Here is a 21,782-nt window from a genome sequence, read left to right as displayed (position 1 = left end):
TTATTTCTTTAATTTTGGTTAAATATATTTTGTGGCTGTTTTCACAATAAAATTACCATATAATAGGATTATATAAAAACCTAAAAAATTAAATTGGCTTTATAAAATGTATATTTCTGTAAGGACTTAGGTTGATTTTTTTGAAAAATCTATCCAATAAAGACAAGCCAAAATTATATATTGATTTGATTAATACACTGAACCATACTAATTTTAAAAAATATAAAAAGTTTAAAATATCAAGAGGTTAAAAAATAAACAACATTTTCTGTTTTTCTTAAAACTTGAAAATATCACTTATTCCCTTTAAGAAATTATCAATTCAATTATGCTCTAAAAACCTTTCTTAATTTGTCTTTCAGAGAATCAATTTAATACTTTAAAACAGACTAACAGTCTGTTTAGACTGCTTGTTTATCAATTTGGATTCCACTTTATTCCACAAATCAACACTGACAGAAAGATTAATGCAATCTGATATGCAATATGGCGAATAAGGCCAAACATTACTATAAATGATCACAACTTCAAAGTGGTTAAAGAATTTAAATATCTAGGAGCAACAATCACAAATGACAACAAATTAGAGCGAGAAGTTGAAACGAGAATAATGGCAGGAAACAGATCTTTCTTTGTAATGCAACATCTAATGAAGTCAAAACTTCTTTCACGAGATACAAACATCCGGATATATAAGACCATAATACGACCAGCAGTCGCGTATGGAAGCGAAACATGGACGCTAACAAAAAGAGAAATAAATAAATAGCTGGTGTGGAAACGTAAAATTCTTCGAATAATATATGGCCCTTGCAGAGACAGCGTGTCAAAATAATGGAGGGGCAGATACAATAACGAGCTAGAGTCTCTATTCCGAAAAGAAAATCTAGTCAGATATATAAAGGCCAATAGACTCAGATGGGCAGGGCATGTGATACGCAGTACGACAATCGCCTTATAAATAATGTGTTCTGAGAAAAGCCAAAGGGGAGAAGGTCTGTAGGGCGGCCTAGAAAAAGGTGGAAAGATGCAGTCAAAGACGATCTAGACAAAATGAGAGTGCGACAATGGGAACTACTGGCACAGGACCGACAAACATGGAAGGCAATAGTAAACACGGCAAAGACTCACGAAGAGCTGTAGCGCCATTGATGATTATGACGAATCTGATATGCAAAATCAGTCAATATTCTGTAATAAAAATGTTCAAACTTTCATTATTTAGCTAAAATCATCATCATAATCTAGCCTTCTGCATCCAAACTTAAACATAGGCCTTCCCTAATTTCTTCCAGGTCTGTTGATCTTGAACTTTCTGCAGAAAGTTCAAGTAAATTCCCAGCGATTATTTTGACGTCGCTAGTTCATCTTGTAGGTAGTCGACCTCTGCCTCTTCAGTCTGCTCGTAATCGTCACACTATAATGTTTTGGGTCCACAGCCCGTCATTTATTCTGGCCACATGGTCTGCCCAGTTTCACTTTAACCATGCTATGCGCTCTATGACATCTGTGACGCCTGTCCTTCTCTCTCTGAGAGTCAGTCCAAGTAGCGAGCGTTCAATTTTTCTTTGGGCTACTCTGAGTTTGGTTGCTGTAGCCTGAGTTAAGATGGGTTATTGATTTACTAGAATACGTTTCGATTTTCTTATGTTTTTAAAAGCATCCTCAGTTCTCTACAAAAAGTAATGATCGTAGAATGTAAAAAACGAACAGGGTTCATACTTACAAAATAATTTGTAGGTTTTTATAATTTTATGAAAACTCTACGATAACTTAATATTAAAACTTAAAAAACTAAACGAGAAAAAAAAATAAAACACGCAAGAAAAACTGTATGGAAGCACTATTGTTTATTTATTTAATTTTTGATGTTTTAGCTTTAACAAAACATCCAAATGAAGCCATCAGTTAAAATAAAAAAATCTCCAAGAAAGATTTTTATATTTCATATTCACATTTTTCTATCGAAACTTTATTACTTTTCTGTTACATTTCTTTGGTGCTAGGGCAAAACCCAATATGTCAAGAAACTTGATTTTGCAGCAGAGGAGTTTAAAAGTTCGCGGTGTTAAGTTGTGTAAAGTGATTAAGTTTTGATTTATAGAAACCCCAAAACCCTTATAATATATATGTAAACAAATACCATTTATCTTTTGTGACAGATAGTTGTCAAATTTTCAAGTATACCAAAAATATTAGATAATAAGGATATACCGGGTTTTGCCATCGTTAATTTTATTTGTAAAATCGACTTGTCTGTTATAAATATTCCATATCTGCTCCATAACTGTTAATAGTAGTCAATGTAAATTTTACTGAGTAGGTACCTATATTTTTTACAAAAAAAACGTGTTTAGTTTGAAGAACACAAAGAATAATAGGAATACTCTTCCTAGTCGTTTTCCTAACAATCGTCTTCTGGTTCACTGGCTCACAAACTCGGGTTCATTAGCATTTGTTTCTAGTGTTAAATAAAAACTGTGATACATAAAAAAAAATGAATGGACAAAGACTAAGTAGATCCGTTTCCTAAGAGGGTTAATGGTCAGGGGTACATTTTAACATTGGGTCAATATAGGAATAGATCGTTTTTCCCTTTTTAATTTTCTTAAATACAGTGTTCTAAAGTTTTCTTCGTCCAGTGCCGTTTTGAATTAAATTAGTTCAAACGTTTTAACGTTTTTTCATCCATAAACCATTTAATTTCAACTTTCTTGCCGTCGGTGTTAGTATTTCTTCGTGATAAGTGATCCTGAAAAACTTTAGAAAATGAGAATATGTGGTCTTGTGTCATTTCGTGAACCTAAAATGGCTTTTTTACCCCCTACATTTCGAATAAATTGGAACCAGTCTCGAGGCACCATAATTGGGATCTCAGTAGCCTTTTTAGATCTTTCAATGCGAGCACGATCTACATGGCATTACAGGTGCGTATGTTTTGATAAAAAAACTTCTAATCTACACAATTGACATGGCTGCTTTACTGACGAAATATGAAAACATGATCACCATGTTAATGTTTCTATTTTGGCCCCCACACGTATCTGAGTAGGTAATATTATGGTTCACAGTTTTAGGCAATGTTTCTAGTTTTATTAAAATACAAGAAGAAATCTCTTCAGATCCTCTACTGTTTAGAAACTAAATTTTAGTTATTTGAGTTTGATGGTCAAGGTAAACTGATGAAATAGATAAGCAATTGCGTTAGATCAGTATCAGAGAAACTGGAAAAATAGAATAACTTATTCGAGGTACACCAAATACTAAACACTACCAACTTATTAGGGTAGTCCATAATTTTTACTTTTTTTACACAGTGGCCATTAAACATCAAAAGGTGACATCTATCAAAAAGGCACAAAAAAACTATTACGAAAATTCGGGAACATGCTATTTGATATCAGTGCTTTCAAATAAGATACTACTTGCCATATGATATTAAAATAGTTTTACCAAATGGTGTCTGTCCTTTTTTTTAGCAATGAGCAAATAACTTAATTTAGACACCTACAATATATTATTTTACGTTTTATGTTTCAAAACATAGTTACGTGGAGAAAAATTTTGACCAAGTAACGTGTGTGCTTGAATTCACACAAATGTAGTTTCCAACAAAGTTTAGCTTAATAAAAAACCGCTTGGTTTTAAATATAAACGGATTGTATTTTATGAACATAAATCAGATTTACGTATCAGATTTCTAAAACCATTATCTACATACTAAAACTGAATCTGCAGAAGTGAGAATATTACTGCAGAATCTACGGCAGTAGATAGAAGTCAGGGTTTAACATGACTGACTATAAACCGAAAACTAAAATAATAACTACCTAACAATAATTAATATTAAATTGTTTAGGTGGTACAAATTTAGCATCTTTATTTCGAGGTGATGAAAATCTTCGCAAAGCCGAAAGATAGCGATTTAAAATATATGTAAATGTTACAAGTCTATAAAGAAGCCGATTTAGTTAAAAACAATTAGACACAGTCAAATCATTAAAACAAAACTGCAATTTTTTATAAAGGAAAGTAACGGAAATTTAAAGCACCATGTACATACACTAAACTAATTCACACTTTCCACCTACCAGAAGAAAAAATCGGTCGTTCTACTTTTCTAAAACATACACTGTATGTACTGTTCGTGTCTAATAAGGAGTAAAGTACATCTACCACACTCTACAGTGGCGTACTGGGGTGAAAATTAAAAGCTGAACAAGATCGAACGCAAACTCTTTAATAGAAAATCACTTATAATTTGTATCAATGAATATTATTAATAAATATTAAATAAATAAACATCCAAAGTATATCATCTAGAGTGGCCACATCTACCACACTCTACAGTGGCGTACTGGGGTGAAAATTAAAAGCTAAACAAGATCGAAAGCAAATTCTTTAATAGAAAATCACTTATAATTTGTATCAATGAAGATTATTATTAAATAATAAATAAATAAACATCCAAAGTATATCATCTAGAGTGGCATTCATTATTCTAAAGGTGAACAGTGGATATAAACTCAAAATTATCCAAGTATATGCTCCAACAACAGACCATACAGACGAAGAATCCGAAATGTGATGACGATATATCGACTGCGCTTAATGACTTTCGTACTCAATTCACAATTTTTTGTGGCAATTTTAACGCAAAAATAGGTTGAAAAGAGGCAGAGCTAGAAACATTAACTGATAAAAAAATTATATGAAAGAATTAAGATATCAGATATAAGAAGGCTTTTCTGTTATATATAATTATGCAGCCCACCACCACCCTAATGGAACCCATTTACTCAGATATAGAAATATTTAATATTTATTTTAAGTTTTATGTGACCATACATATTACATATTTCCATATCTGAGTAAACTGGTTCAATGAAGGTGGGGGTGAGTTGAATAATTATACATAAAAGAAGAGCTTTTTTCTATATGATATATTTAGTCGTAACTTTTAGTTCTTTCAAATAGTTTGTTTAACAGTTAAGTTTTACTTATAATTTAAATTTAATTTTTATACCCTATATCAATTTAATCAACTATAGACTGACTATAGTGTACAGTTTCCATCAGTCTGGTTACAACCAGTGTTAAGAATGTCTCAATATATTTGTATAATGTTAATTTTCTCACTAAATTATATATAGTACCAACTCTCTTACTTAATTAAAATGTAAAGTTGTTTGCTTGATTAATTCAGTTTTGAATTTTAACTCTTATTTTGTATAAGGTGTTCATCTGTTGTTTTATGTTGTTTTTCGCTTTCAGTTTTTGTTAAAACAAAGGCCTATGCCCTGTGTCCTAATGATGGAGCATATATTGTAAGCTTCGAAACCGGTAGCCTAGAAATTCTACAACAATAAAATAATTAATATTGTGAGGATTCATTTATTTTCTATACACTAGAAAAATAACAACAGTTGAATTTTTCTGTAAGATACGGCTAGTTAAGAATGTTTTAATTTATTGCGTTTGCTGCAAAATAGCAATAAATATAAAGAAGAGGAAGAAACAAGTCTTTTCTTATTCAACGTTTTTCAACGACTTAAGATCTTCATAATTTATCTGGAAAATATTTATAGCATAATAAAACAGTCTACCAAAGTTCATTAAAGTCGATTTAATAGATTCTGCATAATAATTTTGCATTATAAACTGTTTTAAAAAATTGATTTTTTTTTAAGTTTGCCAATTTTTTTACTTATAAAAACGTACATATCATATCTAAAGTACTTTATGCAATTAAAATCGAATTATTCGAACGGCCTCAGAAATGGTTTAAAATCATAAACATTTTTTTTTACTTATAGGTAAATATAATATCTCGATAACTATTAACTTGAATTAAATTCAGGAAACGGCTTTAAAAATACTTTAAAAAAGATGTTTCTTATAAAAAAACAAGTGTTGAGTTACGAGCATTGGTTCTTGAGATACAATCGGTCAAAGTTGACCAGCATTGGCGACAAAGTTATAAACAATGGGATGATGATCTTTAAACAATTATCTTTTTATTTCAAAGCTCTTTCTCGATAAAAATTTTTATATCTTAAAGATATTTACAAAATAGAATCGTAAAAAATGGCAAAAACTGCCCAACGTTTATGTATTTAACACTTTTATAGAAACTGACTTTAATTGCGACAAAATACAAAAATCGCATGAAAAAGCTGCACTCTTCACCTTAGAAACACTTTTGATTTTTGTCTATAAGACACTCTAATCAAAAGATATCGAATTTTCACCGTCGAATTGATACAAATTTTATTTTAAATTGATTTCGCGCGCGTAGACCCGTCGCGTCACTTTGTACCTTCTTTATAAACAAAAGGAAGATTTACACAAAGAACGATATTAATGCCTGGTCTTTAGTCTGGTATAGGTATTTTGGATGGGGTTCGACAGGGCTAGACTACAGAAGATAATCGAGTGAGATGAAGAAAGAAACACGAAAGAGAAGAGAATGTTGGGCACCACACTATTTTTGAAAGGATAGGGAAACCTAGTAAATACGAGAATGGGCAGAAAATAAGATAAGAACGATAACGGGGAAGTACGATTCGGATACGAAGTGATGAGAACGGAAAGAACATAGGACAAAAATAATATATGGATGGTACAGACGGTTACAATACGGGAACAAAATAGTGATAAAGAGTTTAGTTATATCAAGTGGTAAGCACTAAAAATAAGACATAAGATACAATACAAACACGCAGATAAATTAATAAAATTACACAATAAATCATACCTGAAAGAGACAATGTCAAATATAGTAAAACAGCTAATCCCTACTTATGTGTTGAAATAAAAGAATAAAGACTTGCTCTGACAGTGTTATATTGGTATCTTAAAACAGATTTAAACAAGGTTAAACAAAATTAATTATAATATATTATGTTGTATGTCCACCAAAAAGTTATATGCGTAAATAAATGTATAAAAAAATGTATACTATAAATGAGAATTATAAATGTAAATATAATATCCTCAAGAAATAATCGAAAATTAATTCAGTTAATCGTTACTTTAAACATTATTCTGAATGAATTAATAAGTTCATGAAATTAAATGAAATGAAATGAAATGAAAGAAAATAATAAAATATACTCACAGGTTTACATTGGCTCGTATCTGAGAGGTATGTTCTCAGGTAAGGATGCAGTAGTTGTTGTGGACTGGCGCCAATAAACCATTCGGCGGTTGTGTCAACAGAAACACGCACAATGTCATAGATAATACAGCGGCAGGATGATATCTAGCCAGACATATGCAGCAGTAGGATGTATGATGTAAGATACAATAGGCAATATGCAACTTACAATATGCCGGATACAAGATACGATACGATATGCGAAGTAGGATGTATGAAGACAAACAGAAGTGATATCAAGTCTATAATTAATTAGCGGGACAGTTACAAGACATAATCTGAATAAACAACTTAAGTTGATCTGCTTAACTCGAAGGCTGGTACACAAATAAGGTAATAGATTAAGAAATACGTATGAAAGCTTAAATTTTCTCTAAAGAGTGGATTTTTTTGGCCCATGCGAGATTGGCCTTAATTATACTTTGGAATTAAGGATCGACTCGAGTAAAAGGGACTAAATTGATTTTCGGAGGTTTTTTAGAAAGACAGAGAAATATACCTGTTCTTAGAAGTGAAGGGTTAGTGGAAAGATTACACACATAATGTATTGACTTGTTTCTGGGAAGGGAAATGATCATAAGAGAACCATGACTTTTCCCCGATATGTCAATTAGAAAGCGTAGCATAATTCGTCTAAGGATTTGTTAGCCATGGACGTAGCTAAAAGATTTTTGTGAAGGCAAAAATTTGTAAGAATTTGCAGGGTAATGGAACATGCTTCAACTTTAACACCTTGACGTCGTAACGGAAAATCTGTACTTTGTCTTTCTCTGCATTACGTATCGCTGGCGATATGTAAGTACACTTAAGTTTTGTGCGTTAAAAGTCCCCGGGGATATGTAAGTAAAGTGACAAATTTCGACATCTCTGAGCAAAAGTATCTAATTTTATCAAACGAAACTAATAAATTATGAAACCAAAATAAATTATCTTTATTCTGCTTGCTTCGTAGCTCAATACATATCAAAGTAAACGTGTACCACAAGAAAATAATAACAAACGAAATATGATTTTTTTTTAAGATATACCTAACTATTCTAAGAAAAAGTTACTCATGGTGTTTATTAAAACAAGATAAGCTAAATCCAGGCATATTTGGACAATTATTACAAAAACTTGTTACACGGCGAACTTTTTTGTCAGCTTCTCTGCTGTATAAAGTTGTTCGTAGTGTTTGGTAACATTCTTTATAAGGTTTCTTCTTTTTTCGACCTGGACCATCAGGTTTTACAAATGTATGAACCCTTTTTCTCATAACATCTACATGGCGTTGTACTACTTCATCAGATACTGCAAAAGATTTTCAGCTAACTGTTACCTGAATTCCAAAATTCCAATCTTAATTAATGCAACTATATTGTAGATCACCCATGCATTAACTATTGATGTACCCAAAATTAATTCAAACATGACTTTTCTACAATAAATTAGAAATGTAAAATGCTGAACAATTTGATAAACTATGTAACTTACCTATACCACAGAGATTTTATAAATGATGTATGGTAAGAAGACATTTGATCACTAAAATCTACCCCTTTTTTAGCTTTGTTATAGTCGATGACGTAATGTGGTTTCGAAATTTCATCATCATTGTCTATTACGTTTTTCTAAAATAGTAAAAATTGTACTTATTACTTATTATCAATATAATATGCTGTATTACCAGTAGCAGTTAATGTCGCATCATAACTAGGATCACTGGATATCATTAAAACTGGTGGTTTATCAAACCATTTTATTCTTTTTTAACCATTACATTCTTGTCCAATAACCTGTCCCTTTTTTAGCTTTTGACATTTTTCTTTTGGTATTCCTCTTCTATTACTCCTCAAAGTTCCACAATAAATCATTTTGTCCTTATATAAATCTTCGACTAGCAGTATGCTTGAGTAAAAATTATCTCCATAAATGGTCCTCCCCTCTTTTGGCTCAACTATTTTCAAAAGTTCTTTTACTATTGCATGCGAGTGACCTTGTGGTGCAATTGTATCTCCCTTTCCAGCATACACATTTATATGAAAAGTATATCCATTTGAAGAACATAGTTTGTATAGTTTGACTCCATATTTATGACATTTGTTAGGAATGTATTGCCTAAAATGTAGTCTATACCTGAAAGGCACAATTGTCTCATCAATAGTTAGTACCCTTCCAGAGTTTAGAATATTATTATATTCTTTTACTAAAATGTGTAATATGTTTCGATTTTGCTAAGTCTATCACTAGGTGGTGCATCCTCATTACTGGCAAAATGTATGAATTTTTCTCATTGTTGAGGCTATAAACTCGTTATGGAGCATTTTATCTTTTGACCAATAAGAGTTTATGAATGGCACCTTTGTAATCCCCATAACAATAATAGCAAAAAACTTACGAATTTCATTTATATCTGTATCACTCCAACTTTTAACTCTTGACTTCTCGGCATGTCCTTTGTTTATTTGTTGAGTTGCATAACGATTAGTTTCTGTGACAAGAATGTCGAGAACTTCATTGTTTATGAAATATTTAAAAATATCAGCAGGTGTTGTAATTTCGGCTAGATCTATGTTATCATTAATTTTACAATTCTCAATACACATCTCAAACGGATAATGGGTAATTGTTGTATTTTTCCAAACACTAGAAATATTCTCCAAAACATGTCCGGTTTCATCCTCACTATCAGACTCCGAGCTCTCATCAGTCTCTGATTGTATACCAGTCGCTTGTTCTTGTTCGTCAGAAAACGCATTGTCGTAAAGCGATGGATCAAAAGTACGATCTAATACAGAATCGTCACTATCAAAAGGATCAAAATCTGATGAATACACTTCTCGTTCTAAATTAACTTACTCGGCTTCATTTGTTCGCGATGATGCTAACAATCTGTCCACTCTGGGTTGAAAATCTGATAAAGATCCTTGGCCTTCCAAATCAGCTTGATCGTCATTAACTACACTTCTCCGTAATAATTCTAATATTTTTCGCGCTCTATAACCTTCCATGTCAAAAAATAAATCACAACTAAACGGGTCTAAGAACTGTAATCCCCTCCAAAGATGCCTATAGATAAGCTTGCTCCCGAGATATGTAACGCACCACAAGAATAAAATAATCTTCTGATGCGTTACATATCGCCGGGGATATGCACTTTAATATCTGTATAGTTGGTTGCAGAATTTAAAATTATATAGCTGGCTACTGAAAACAAAAATCTATTACGAAAAATAACGAAGATACGTACTTCGCACACTATGTCGGTCTCCGAATTTGAGCTTAGCACAGAAGTTATACAAGATACATACCGCCGAGGATATGTAACGCAGTCAAGGTGTTAAGCGATATTTTTGAGAGAACGGTTTATTTTACACAGAAAGTGGTAATTAATATATTTTTTTTTTTAAATTGTCTCTGCTACATTTTTTATTTAAAATAGTTTTTTCTACAACGAACAGATTCTTGGTAAATCGATTTTTTCCATTTTTCTCTACAAGGGGAGGTGGTTTTACCCAAGGTAGGAATAGTACAGTTTTTGCATTATATTTTGGAGTCCCCAAAGGAACATTCTCAGAAAAATTCAGCTTGTTCGTATGATTTTTAGAGGCTCAGTGCCATTTTCGACTCTGAATACTGGCCTATATATAAATAAATTTATTTATACTACAAACTAAAGCATATCTGCCATGTGGTAATGCGTTTTTTAGATGACTCTATTCGATTTACATCGGATTAAACAAAAAATATAGAAAATTACTTTATTCGAAGCCAAGAAAATAAATTTTTTTTATATATATCGATTTTGATATTTAAAATTAAATTTTCTTTAACCTATTTTTTTTGGTATTTTTCACGTGCAATACCGATAGTTTTTTTATTATAATATATAACTACTATTTTTGTTGGGAATAAGCCACAATATAAGTTAAAATACGTTTATTTTTATATTTTAACTTATAGTGTGGCCTATTCCCAACAAAAATATTAATTGAATTAAAATGCCACAAGAAAATAGCCTCCGAACGATATTATAATATAGATATGTTAATATTTTACAATTTTAAAACATTCCTGAGGCCGTTTAAATAGTCACATTTCAATTCCATAAAATATGTTAGATAGTTTAAGTGGGTTTTTGTACCTAAAACATTCGCAGTTTTTTAAAGAAATTTAAATTGCAAAATTACTTATTATGTGAAATCTATTACACTGATTTTAAGAAAATTTGGCGGAAACTGTTTTATTATATTATAAAGATTTTCCAGATGAATTATGAGGGTCTACGTGCAATTGAAATAATTGAAAACCATGGAATAAGAAAATGCTTGTTTCTTCCCCTTTTTTGTATTTACTTCTATTTTGCAGCAAAGGCAATAAATTAAAACATTTTAAATCAGCCGCCTCTATCAGCCGTATAGAAAATTCAATTGGCGCTATTTTATTTCATTACTTTGCTCCAAAATGAATTGTTTTAAAGTTGTAAGCAAGGAAAATAGAAAAAAATTAATAATTTTAGTAATTTTTAAATATTAAATTTTTTTATCAACAGAGTATTGTTCGAAAACTTTCTTTGTACTAGGTGAGAACAGCTGATCTGCAATATTCTGGTGTGGAAAAAGCAATACCGACTATCACAAAAATTTTAATTTACTAATTAATTACAAAAACGTAAATTATGATAAAGTTTTTATAAACATAAATTTTAAACATTTCCTTTTTACTCTTTAAAATAAAAACAAACTCTTTCTACTTTACACTCTTTCAGTACTGCACTGATATAACAACGATCCACCCATACTGATACGACATCTCCCATAAATATATCTTCATCTTTTATCTGAGACGATGCGATTCTGTGATTTATGAGCTATTGAAAATTCATACTCACAAATATAAATAATGTCCCGAGTCTGTATTTGTGTATGTGAAGTCGATTAGCGAGTTAAGACGCGCCTCTCTTGTGAAAGTGGACTAGTTTGGCAACACTTTTCTACAATCTTTCCATAAGAAGAGGAGTGTTTTACGATCGACAAAAGATCTTGAACGATTAGCGGTTGTGCTTTAGGTGGCTTTTGTGATTTAGTTTCTTTTGTATAGTTGTTAGAAAAACTTACCTCGACTATTACAAGTAATTATAACTTTAAACTTGTTTTGACAAAAAGAAACATTTTTGGATTTATGGCAACCAAAGCCGTTACTAAAAACGTTAATAATTATGAGAAAACCAAAATTTTTATAAAATAAACTATTAGATTATGAATGTGTTGCTTGTGTGAGTCCATTTCAAATAGGTAAAAGAAATAAAATAAGACTTACTCACAATCAATTTAATTTTACTACCAAAACGACCGGTTTCGCTTTCTACACTTTGCAAAGCATCTTCTGGTCAAACGGTACAAAGTAAATTAAATGCTGAAATTATACAAAAGCCCATATTAGGGTGCTGTCTTATAAAGATAAAGATCAAAAAGGTTATAGTAATTATGCCAATATTACCTGTCTGTGTCTATTAATATGCATAAAATTGATTTAGCAGACAATGTGAAAACTCACAAATTGGTAAGAAATAAACTATTGCATTGTAATAAATTAGTAACAAACAAAATACTACTTACATTCCTGTACAAGAAGTTTTAGTTATTGATTCGTGATACATAGTTCAAACTATCCTGTATTGCTGATGTTGAGTGATCTTCGGTTAATGGTGTAACTGTCTGACAATTAACGAGGAAGTTTCTTGAGGGGAGAGATGTTAACAAATGAAATAGGAGTGAGGTATATGTGATTGTTTATTAAACGAAAAAGATGTTTTATATTATTTAAATGATTAAAAGTTATTTATATTTATTCATGAGATATATTTTAGAAATGTGTGTTAATTTATTAAAATTTTTACAGTAAGAGGACAGTTGTGTGACAATGAATTAAATCAGATGTACTAATTTTGTGGGTGTGCAATTTCTTTGGCTTGTAATTATCAGATTTTTGATAAAAAAGCATTTGACTTTGTTTTGGCAAAAATGGTGATGTCAAATGTTAAAATTATAAAACTAAAGACAATTAAGGATAATTGGGGACAAACAGAACACAATTAAAAGGACAAAACAGACATAATACTTTTAAAAAGGGGGCTTAGTGGCACTACATCACTGTGTAGGAGAGGAACTGGTAAAATTGAATTTTTTTGTTGTCTACTAGTATCTTAAGAGGTAAATTTGATCAGCTAATGTAGGTTAAAGTGTGACAGTTCTTCTTCTATTTCTTAGTGTTGTAACTAAAATTAACTACTTTTTGAAGCAAACAACCTTACTGAAATAGTAGTTAAACAATTAAATGGAAATTGTAAGTTAATATGTATAATATTGGCATATTTTTAACAATCACTAAATGAATTAGTTGAGCAGTTGAGAGCCGGATATAGGCATGATTGCCGTTAACTGATGTACTATTTAAACAGTGTAATAGTAAATTTTAGTCTTATTTTGAGTTTATAATGTACCAATACAAGATGTAACGTCCATGTCGACATTGGTAAGTCTGTACAATAAATTTCTGCAACACTTTAACAAATTCAAACTTATAGTCACTTATGGTTATAAGTTTAGTATATCTATTCGACAACATGTAATTTGTATATGAATTAAGAATTAAAATAAATTGATTTAATTAGTAATACTAGTCTGAACGATTCTTCAATGTTATGTTAGAATTTTTAACCACGTGTTGACTTAAATCAAATTCTGTATAATGAGTACATATATTAAAAAGCCAGGTGGACTATATTAGAAAATTTTTTGTGGCAAATAAGTTGAGGTACCATACCAGTCAAATAGTGATATTTAATTTAGTTTTAGGAAAACAGAAAGTTTATTGGAAATATATCAAGAACAGTATTGTGGGTGTGAGGATGTCGTCGGATCCAAATTTGAAATCTTTCGTTGAAGGTTGGGATAATTAATAAGGTGTATTAAATGTGTTATAATTTGTGTTGACTATATATGAAGTTATGAAATATATATTATGGATTTTACATAATGTTGAAGTTACTTTTACATAGCACGTGGTGATAATGGATGCTATATGACACATATGAAAACACGAAAATAGGTATCCATCAAATATGTATTTAGGGTGAGAGTGGACAAAAGAAGCAGAATAGAATCAGGTAATGATATTTTATATATTCAAGTAGTTATATTAATACTGAGTAGACTGGTGTGAATTCCAGTTCTAATTGGGCATTTAATGTATCTGATGAGGGGTTTTTTAAAGATTTTAAAATTTCTAAATGTTCCAGGTTATTTAATAAAAAGCCTTTATTACAAGTATGAAGAATTGTGAAATCTTTTTGTGGATCAAAGATGTGGTTTGTACGTTGAATATGTTGTGAGAAAAAAGATTAGAATTCCAAAGAAGTAGGAAACTTTACAGACAAGAGGAAATGAGATGCTTTACAAAATGAAATGAATTTTAGTAGGCATATATTCTAGATAAATAAATTCACAGTAACGGTCTTTCTAGTCTTAAAATATCTTAAGTGCTCGTTAATAATGTTCACATCAAAGTTTATTTCTAAAAAAGTGTGAAACGATGCCGAAACAGAGTGTCTGACGGTGAGATACAAGAATTTTTGAAGAAGGATGAAGCATTTTCGGCGAAAGGTTGTAAGAGTTTTGGCCAATGGTTGTGTAGGACAATTGTATGCACTGACAATAGGGTGTAGAGGAATATCGAGTTTGTGAATTTTGGGAATGCCATATATTCGAGGTGTTCTGAAAGACTTTTCATAAGGAATTAAAGATTGTTTTATGCAACAGGAAGAGAGGTTTTATTGATAATGGCTTTTGTTGTTTTCTCCAGATAGGTTGTTGGATTATTAGGAACTGGTCTGTAGTCTAGAGTACTAATGAGATTTGAGAGTTTATTAATATAAGAAGAAGTGTTTTGGATGACGGTGTTATTGCTTTTATCGGGATAACTAGATTTGGATTTGACTGAATTTATTTCAGGACTTTTTTCTCGGATTGGCTCATGTTTGGAGTAGGAGGCTTTGAGTTTCTAAGAACTTTAGCAATGTCTTGTCCAGTTATTTCAGGATCTTCGGAACGAAAATTGGAGATGGTTTCTTCAGTTTGACAGATGATTGTCTTAATTGGAATGTGACTTGGGATAACAGCGTAATTGAAACCTTTTGCTAAAGCTTGAGTCGAAATAGGAGTACCAGAAAAGTTATAAACTACTGTAGTGAGTTTCAACGTTGTGGTGTTTTGAATTTGTTCGGTAATTGGACGCGCTAATTTGCGCTTGTGAGTTTCAGTCTTAGAGTCGAAAGTGTGTAGGCTGTCTGTGTGTTGATACGGTCGAAACTGTCCCATAATATAGAATCTAAATTAAAAGAATGAATAGGTAGCCAGATATTAAAAATACTGATATTTGTGACATCTAGTTTTCGTGTAGTGGAATGAATCGCTTTACGGAGAAGCGCAAAACTGGACTTTCTAAGAATTTGGGAGATAGAAGAAGAAAAAGAAGAAGTATGGATTTTGAGTGTTAGAAATTTAGAAATGACTTGGTCGTTCCCAAATCATCATGAATTATGGTCTTGACAAGCTTTAAGCAATGTTAAATAATAAAAAAGACGATTCATAGGGTGGAGCAGTTTGCTATATGATTAAGTGAGCTGGTAAAATTCCTCCCCGTAGAGGAGAATCAAATGTTCCAAAAGGTTTTTGCGGTTAGTGCAATTAAACCTAGAGCTAAGATTAATACTATTATACGAATTAATATTAAACCCAACAGTCTTCCGTGTTGAACCTCATCAAATTTCATTGCGCCGAGCTTTCGACATCCTCTTTGATGTTTTCTTCATGGCTTCCGAAGTCTCAGTTACCCGAGCCCCCAGACATTACTACACTGATTACTGACCAATGCATTACTAGCGCTTGAAGTCTAGGACGGTTTGTTTATACCGTAGATGGTGACGTGAATTAAGTATGGGTTGGCGTGGAAGTTAGCGTGGGGATTGGCGCGGGGGTTGGCGCGAACATTTCTGATAGTAGGATTTTAATTGACAGGTAAAGCGGACGATATTTTCTTTATAAAAAGTCTCCAAGTCGAAGGTAACCCTATGTCGTTATCTCTTTTATTGAGACTATTTGGCCCTTTTTCAATTTCTATGGTTTCTCGGATAATTCTTGGTTTATAGAACCAGATGCGATCTATGGTTCTGGAGTTTTCAAAATCAATTATTTGACCTGTGTGAAGATGGTGTTGACCTAGAGCTGAAATTAAGCCTGAATTTTCAACAGAAATGGAATATTCATAAATTCTATTTTGGTTACTACGATTCACTAAAAATTGTTTAATATAAGACTTCATTCACTCTATAAAAATAAAATGTATTGTAATTACCATAAATCCTTACCACTTAAGCCCGATTGCCAAGAAAAAAAAACTACTAAATAAATTAAAATTAAACAAATCTCAATTAGATTTTTAATTAATAAATAATTCAAATTTTTACTCTTTTAGTTGTAAGTATGAAATATTAAGTGGACAACACATTTACCTTATTTACTTATTTTAGATTAAGTATAAAAGTGGACAACACATTTACCCTTCAACAAGTAATTGAAAAACGAACAGCTCGAAACCTCCCTACGCATCTGGTATTTATAGATCTGGAGAAGGCTTATGATACAGTTCCTTTAAAACTCTTATTTAGTGTCTTGACGAAAACGGACCTTAGTAAAACATATCTAAAAGCAATACTGAACATCTATAAATGTCCTCAAAGCACTGTAAAAACAGGAAATACTTTCTCAAGGGTATTTACAGTAACGAAAGGCTTGAGACAAGGATGTTGTCTTTCCCCCACCCTATTCAAAATATATATCCAAGAAGCACTGCACCAGTGGAGACAAAAAAGTGCGGGAATGGGGTTGAAGCTTAACAACCATTATCTGACAACGCTGTTCTTTGCAGATGATCAAGTACTAATTGCAAGCTGTGAGGAAGATGCAGATTATATGCTTAGAAAGCTCAAAGATAAATACGAAAAATGGGGGATGAGTATGAATATGTCTAAAACAGAATATATGCGAATAGGCAGTGAAGACGAAGACCCGGATTTGGAAATTAGACAAATGAAAAGGTGCTACGAATACAAATATTTGGGAAGTATTATCTGCAGTAAAGAAACAACGAAACGAGATATAGACTATAGAGTGCAACAAGGCAGGAAGAGTGTTCAAATTCTGAATTCGATACTTTGGTCCAACAAAGCTACTATAAAAACTAAAATGACTATCTACAAAGTAATTGTAGAGCCAATTCTTACATATGGAGCAGAATGTAGGCAAATGACAGCGAAAGGAAAGAAAAAAGTTGACACGGTTGAAATGGACTACCTAAGAAGAGCTTGCCGTATATCAAGAGTAGAACGTATACCTAATTCTGAAATTAGAATAAAAACAGATAGAGTACATACAACTTCTGAAAGAATAGAAACTAGACAGTTAATATGGTATGGACACGTACAGAGGATGGACGACAACAGATGGCCAAAAAGAGCTATGGAATACAATCCAAGTAATAGAAGGAAACGAGGAAGACCAGCCAAGTCTTGGATACAAGGTGTTATGGAAACCATGAAAGACAGAGCCGTTGATGAAGACACCTGGAGAGATAGAAAAAGATGGCGATCGAAATGCGGGAAGCGGCAGAAGCTGTAGGATCCCCGCTTATATATATATATATATATGAAATATTAACTATGTTTACGTCTAATAATTAACAGATTGACTGCGTTACCGGTCACCTGTGACCGGTGTTCGTTATTATTAAAGTGCGGCGTGTGAAAACTGCAAACTTTTAAAAATTGCGAAAGGCATATCTTCATTAATATTCGTTTGTTTTAAATGCTAAAAACAGCATTATACTTGTCTTAAGATTCTAAACATTTCTAAAAGAAAAAGTGTACCGGGCTTTGGGGGCCGGTAACGCACAGAGATTACAATTTGTTACTCGCGTGCGAGACCGGTCCCGCGGGACCGGTGCATATTTATATATCTGCATGCTTGCGCAGTCAATCGACATTTAGTATCGTTCGTATTTCAATAGCAGGTGTGTTTACGTCCGTGTTTTACGTGGTTTTACTAGTCTAAAAATGTCATCTCGCGTTAAAAAGTTTTTGTTTTAAGCTCAAACAGCTGATACAAACAAAACAAAAACTGTAGAGTGTAACGAACCGAGTCCAACTGATTTAAGAGACCATGTGCTTGCAGAGTTGCCAAATAGTGACAGTGAAAATAAACGGGACGATCCTTTTGATTCGGACGATTCTGTAATCGACAAAAACTATGTTCTTTCTTCAGATGAATCGTATAGTGATGTAAGTAAAAGTGATTTATTCGACGATGATAATGAGACAAAAATTGATAACGAAAAAATGTCAGAATCTGAACATGATGATGAAAACGAGTAGCATGATATAGGTGAGAGTAACAATGAAACTGGTGAGTTGAATCAATATCAAGATATGCCTATATTAAATTTTAACGTTAACGAAATAAAAAATTATATAGACGCTTACAAGTTATTTGTAACCGATGATCTTTTACAGAATATTGTCACTAAAACAAATAGATTTGCTCGGGAAATGTTGTTAAATATACATCGATCAAAATCACGTATACGGTACTGGGTTGACTGCGATATAGCCGAACTGAAACGATTTTTTTTCCAATATGTATAGTTATGGGATTAGTTGATGGTCCCGCAATAAATTTATATTGGTCGAAAGATCCCATGTTCAGGAATGAGTTTATTACGACTACCATGAGACGAGACAGGTTCCTTTTACTAATGCGTTGTATTCATTTTTTTAATAATCAGCAGGGTAATAAATATGATCGGCTCTATAAGTTAGGGGAAGTTTTAAAAGCACTGAATAAACATTTTCAAGCTGCATTAACTCCAAGACGGATTTTGGTAGTCGATGAAAGTATAGTACCTTATCAAGGAAGACTGCAAATAAAGCAATATCTGCCAAATAAAACACACAATTATGGAATTAAATTATATAAGTTATGTACAGTGGATGGTTATACTAACAACATAATCGTTGATCGTGGTAAAAATACGACTACCAATGCAAATACTGCTCAGAGTGAGCAGATAGTGTATGATCTTCTTGAACATGTTGAATTCGAAAATGGCTACTATCGCTACTTGTATGCTGATAATTATTACTCGAGTTTACCTTTAGCCAAATCATTATTTAAAAAACAAATAATTTATTGTGGAATCCTGAGGTCAAACAGAAGAGGTATTCCCAAAACGGTACCTAAAAAAATGAAAAAGGGAGAAATTTGGGGTACACAGAACAACTCCTTACGTATTATAAAATGGATGGACAAACGGCCAGTTCTGATGTTAAGCACTGATCCAACCCATACAACTACTTTAGAACCAATAGGAAAGCCAATCTGGCAACGTGAGTTTGTATTGAAACCAAAAGCAATTATTGATTACAATCAAGCAAAAAAGGAGTACACTTTAGTGATCAGATGAGTTTTTATCATTCCGTTTAAGAAAAAGTTTAAACTGGTACCGTAATCTTTTGCTTGGAACATCTATTGTAAATGCCTGGATTGCTTATAACAAGATTAGTTGTTCCACAACATTATCTTAATGGAATTTAGAAGAAGATTGGCGCAGGAGTTACTTGTTACTACAGCTGCACACGAAAACAGCACTACTCCCAAAAGAGTTCCACATACTTTTGTTAAACCGTCAGGACCTGGAAAGAAAAGGAAAAGACAATTCCAAGAATGCTATCATAAATTAAGAGAAACACATTCAAGCAAACAGGCAAGTAATATGGTGACAAAAGTAACAAGTTACTGCAATGAATGTCCTGGACAACCAGGAATGTGTTTATCTTGCTTTAATAGCATTCGTAAAAAATAATCTATTTTTCTGAAACTTGATTGTTTTTTTTAATAACTACGAAAAAATCTTTTATTTTCCTGAAACTTTATGTTTTTTTTGTTTAATAACTAAGGACATAAATATTATTTAGTTATATATCATTTACACCAATAAAATATTAAGAAGTTTTGATCTTTTAATCTAAATCTGTAAAAAATAGTAAGCTGTCTTGATACTTTAAAATATTCTTTACAGGAAACCTGATCAAAAAACGAATGACAATGGTAAGTTTTAATATGTTTTAACTGTTAATAACTGATCTTAAAACTCGTATTATTATTATAAAACTGTAAAAATGTAAAAACTAATTACGTCACTACCGGTCCCCGACGGTCGGTAACGCACCGTGTTCGCATCAAGCCACCGGTCCCGTGGGACCGGTAACGCACATGACACATAGTGACATATTTTGGGAACGCAGTCAACCTGTTATTCTAATAAATTTACAGTTTTCTTCTGTGAAGTCGCAAAATCGTGACGAAATATTGAGAGATAAAACAAATAGAGTTTGATTTCCTATAGACCGATAGCTGATACTATAAAACAATATATAACACTGTACAGTCTCGAAAATAATTTGAATATATATATATATATATATATACATATATATATATATATATATATATATATATATATATATATATATATATATATATATATATATATATATATATATAGTGCTGCACTATTGGTACCTAATGTTATTTTGGTATTTAAACGTAAAAAGCAGCCGTCATTATAGTAACAAATTAGCAATCACGTTTCTGTTACGTGTAGATCATACGAACATGCAAATTTAGCTAATCTACTAAATTAAATCTAAATGATCACATGTTATAATTATGCCACAAGAATAATTTACATAATAATTATCCAATTATATAGTTTTCATGCACTCGTAAACCCAATCTGCAAAAACTTGATCAATTTCTTGTTAAAACGTATAACACAACATAACGATGACGTTGAACTTAGTTGGCCGATAGCATATTGCATGATAACGAGTATGAGGGAATATGACTAAATTAATTAATTTCTATAAATACAAGATGTTTTCAAATGCTGCATCATTTTATTTATTCTTTATTGTATTGGCATTCAGAAAAAAGAGAAAACACAGAACAACACATGCCAAACAATTGTAATTTTTTATAAGCAATTATTATTTAACGGAGATTTACAGTTTTAATCCAAATTATGCGGTAATACTCAACGAAAGAATACAATGGTGTGACTACAAAGTGGTTTAAAATAGAAGAACTCCAAACAAAAAGTGACATATTGTCTATCGACTGCTAATTGAAATAACAAATAAAATATGCGCTCTACGAAGAGCAATGATTGCATAATTGTTATAGTACAAAATGCATAATAACCTTCCACAGTGATTTACTGATATTTCTAAGGATGAGCATTGTAGACATTCAAAACGGCAATTTTTATAATCTGATTTAACCCTTTACCGCATCATGTGCCATGAATGGCATAAACCAAAAAAAAAAAAAATTTAATGTTTTAACTCAATTTTTGTCTTAGCTGCATGGCAGCCCATATTTGACAGGTACTAATAGTGTACGCGAAATATGCGGCATAGTTCTGACGGGCGAGATAGGCAGCCGTGCGTAGTTTCAAGTTCATTCTTGTT

The 21,782-nt window shown here is 31.8% G+C and overlaps 1 protein-coding gene and 1 pseudogene across 2 annotated transcripts in view; both read right to left on the bottom strand.

Moving 5' to 3' along the window:
* The window catches only part of LOC140437913 (uncharacterized), a 48,076-nt pseudogene extending 37,927 nt beyond the window's left edge, over nucleotides 1-10,149 (bottom strand).
* The window catches only part of Sb (serine proteinase stubble), a 357,923-nt gene that overhangs the window by 169,844 nt on the left and 166,297 nt on the right, over nucleotides 1-21,782 (bottom strand). The gene's annotated exons all lie outside the window — the stretch shown is intronic.

This window comes from Diabrotica undecimpunctata, chromosome 3 (genome assembly GCF_040954645.1).
Source record: "Diabrotica undecimpunctata isolate CICGRU chromosome 3, icDiaUnde3, whole genome shotgun sequence".
In the NCBI taxonomy this organism is placed as follows: domain Eukaryota; kingdom Metazoa; phylum Arthropoda; class Insecta; order Coleoptera; family Chrysomelidae; genus Diabrotica; species Diabrotica undecimpunctata.
Note: the sequence above shows the minus strand (reverse complement) of the source record. Positions and strands in the feature narration are given on the sequence as shown.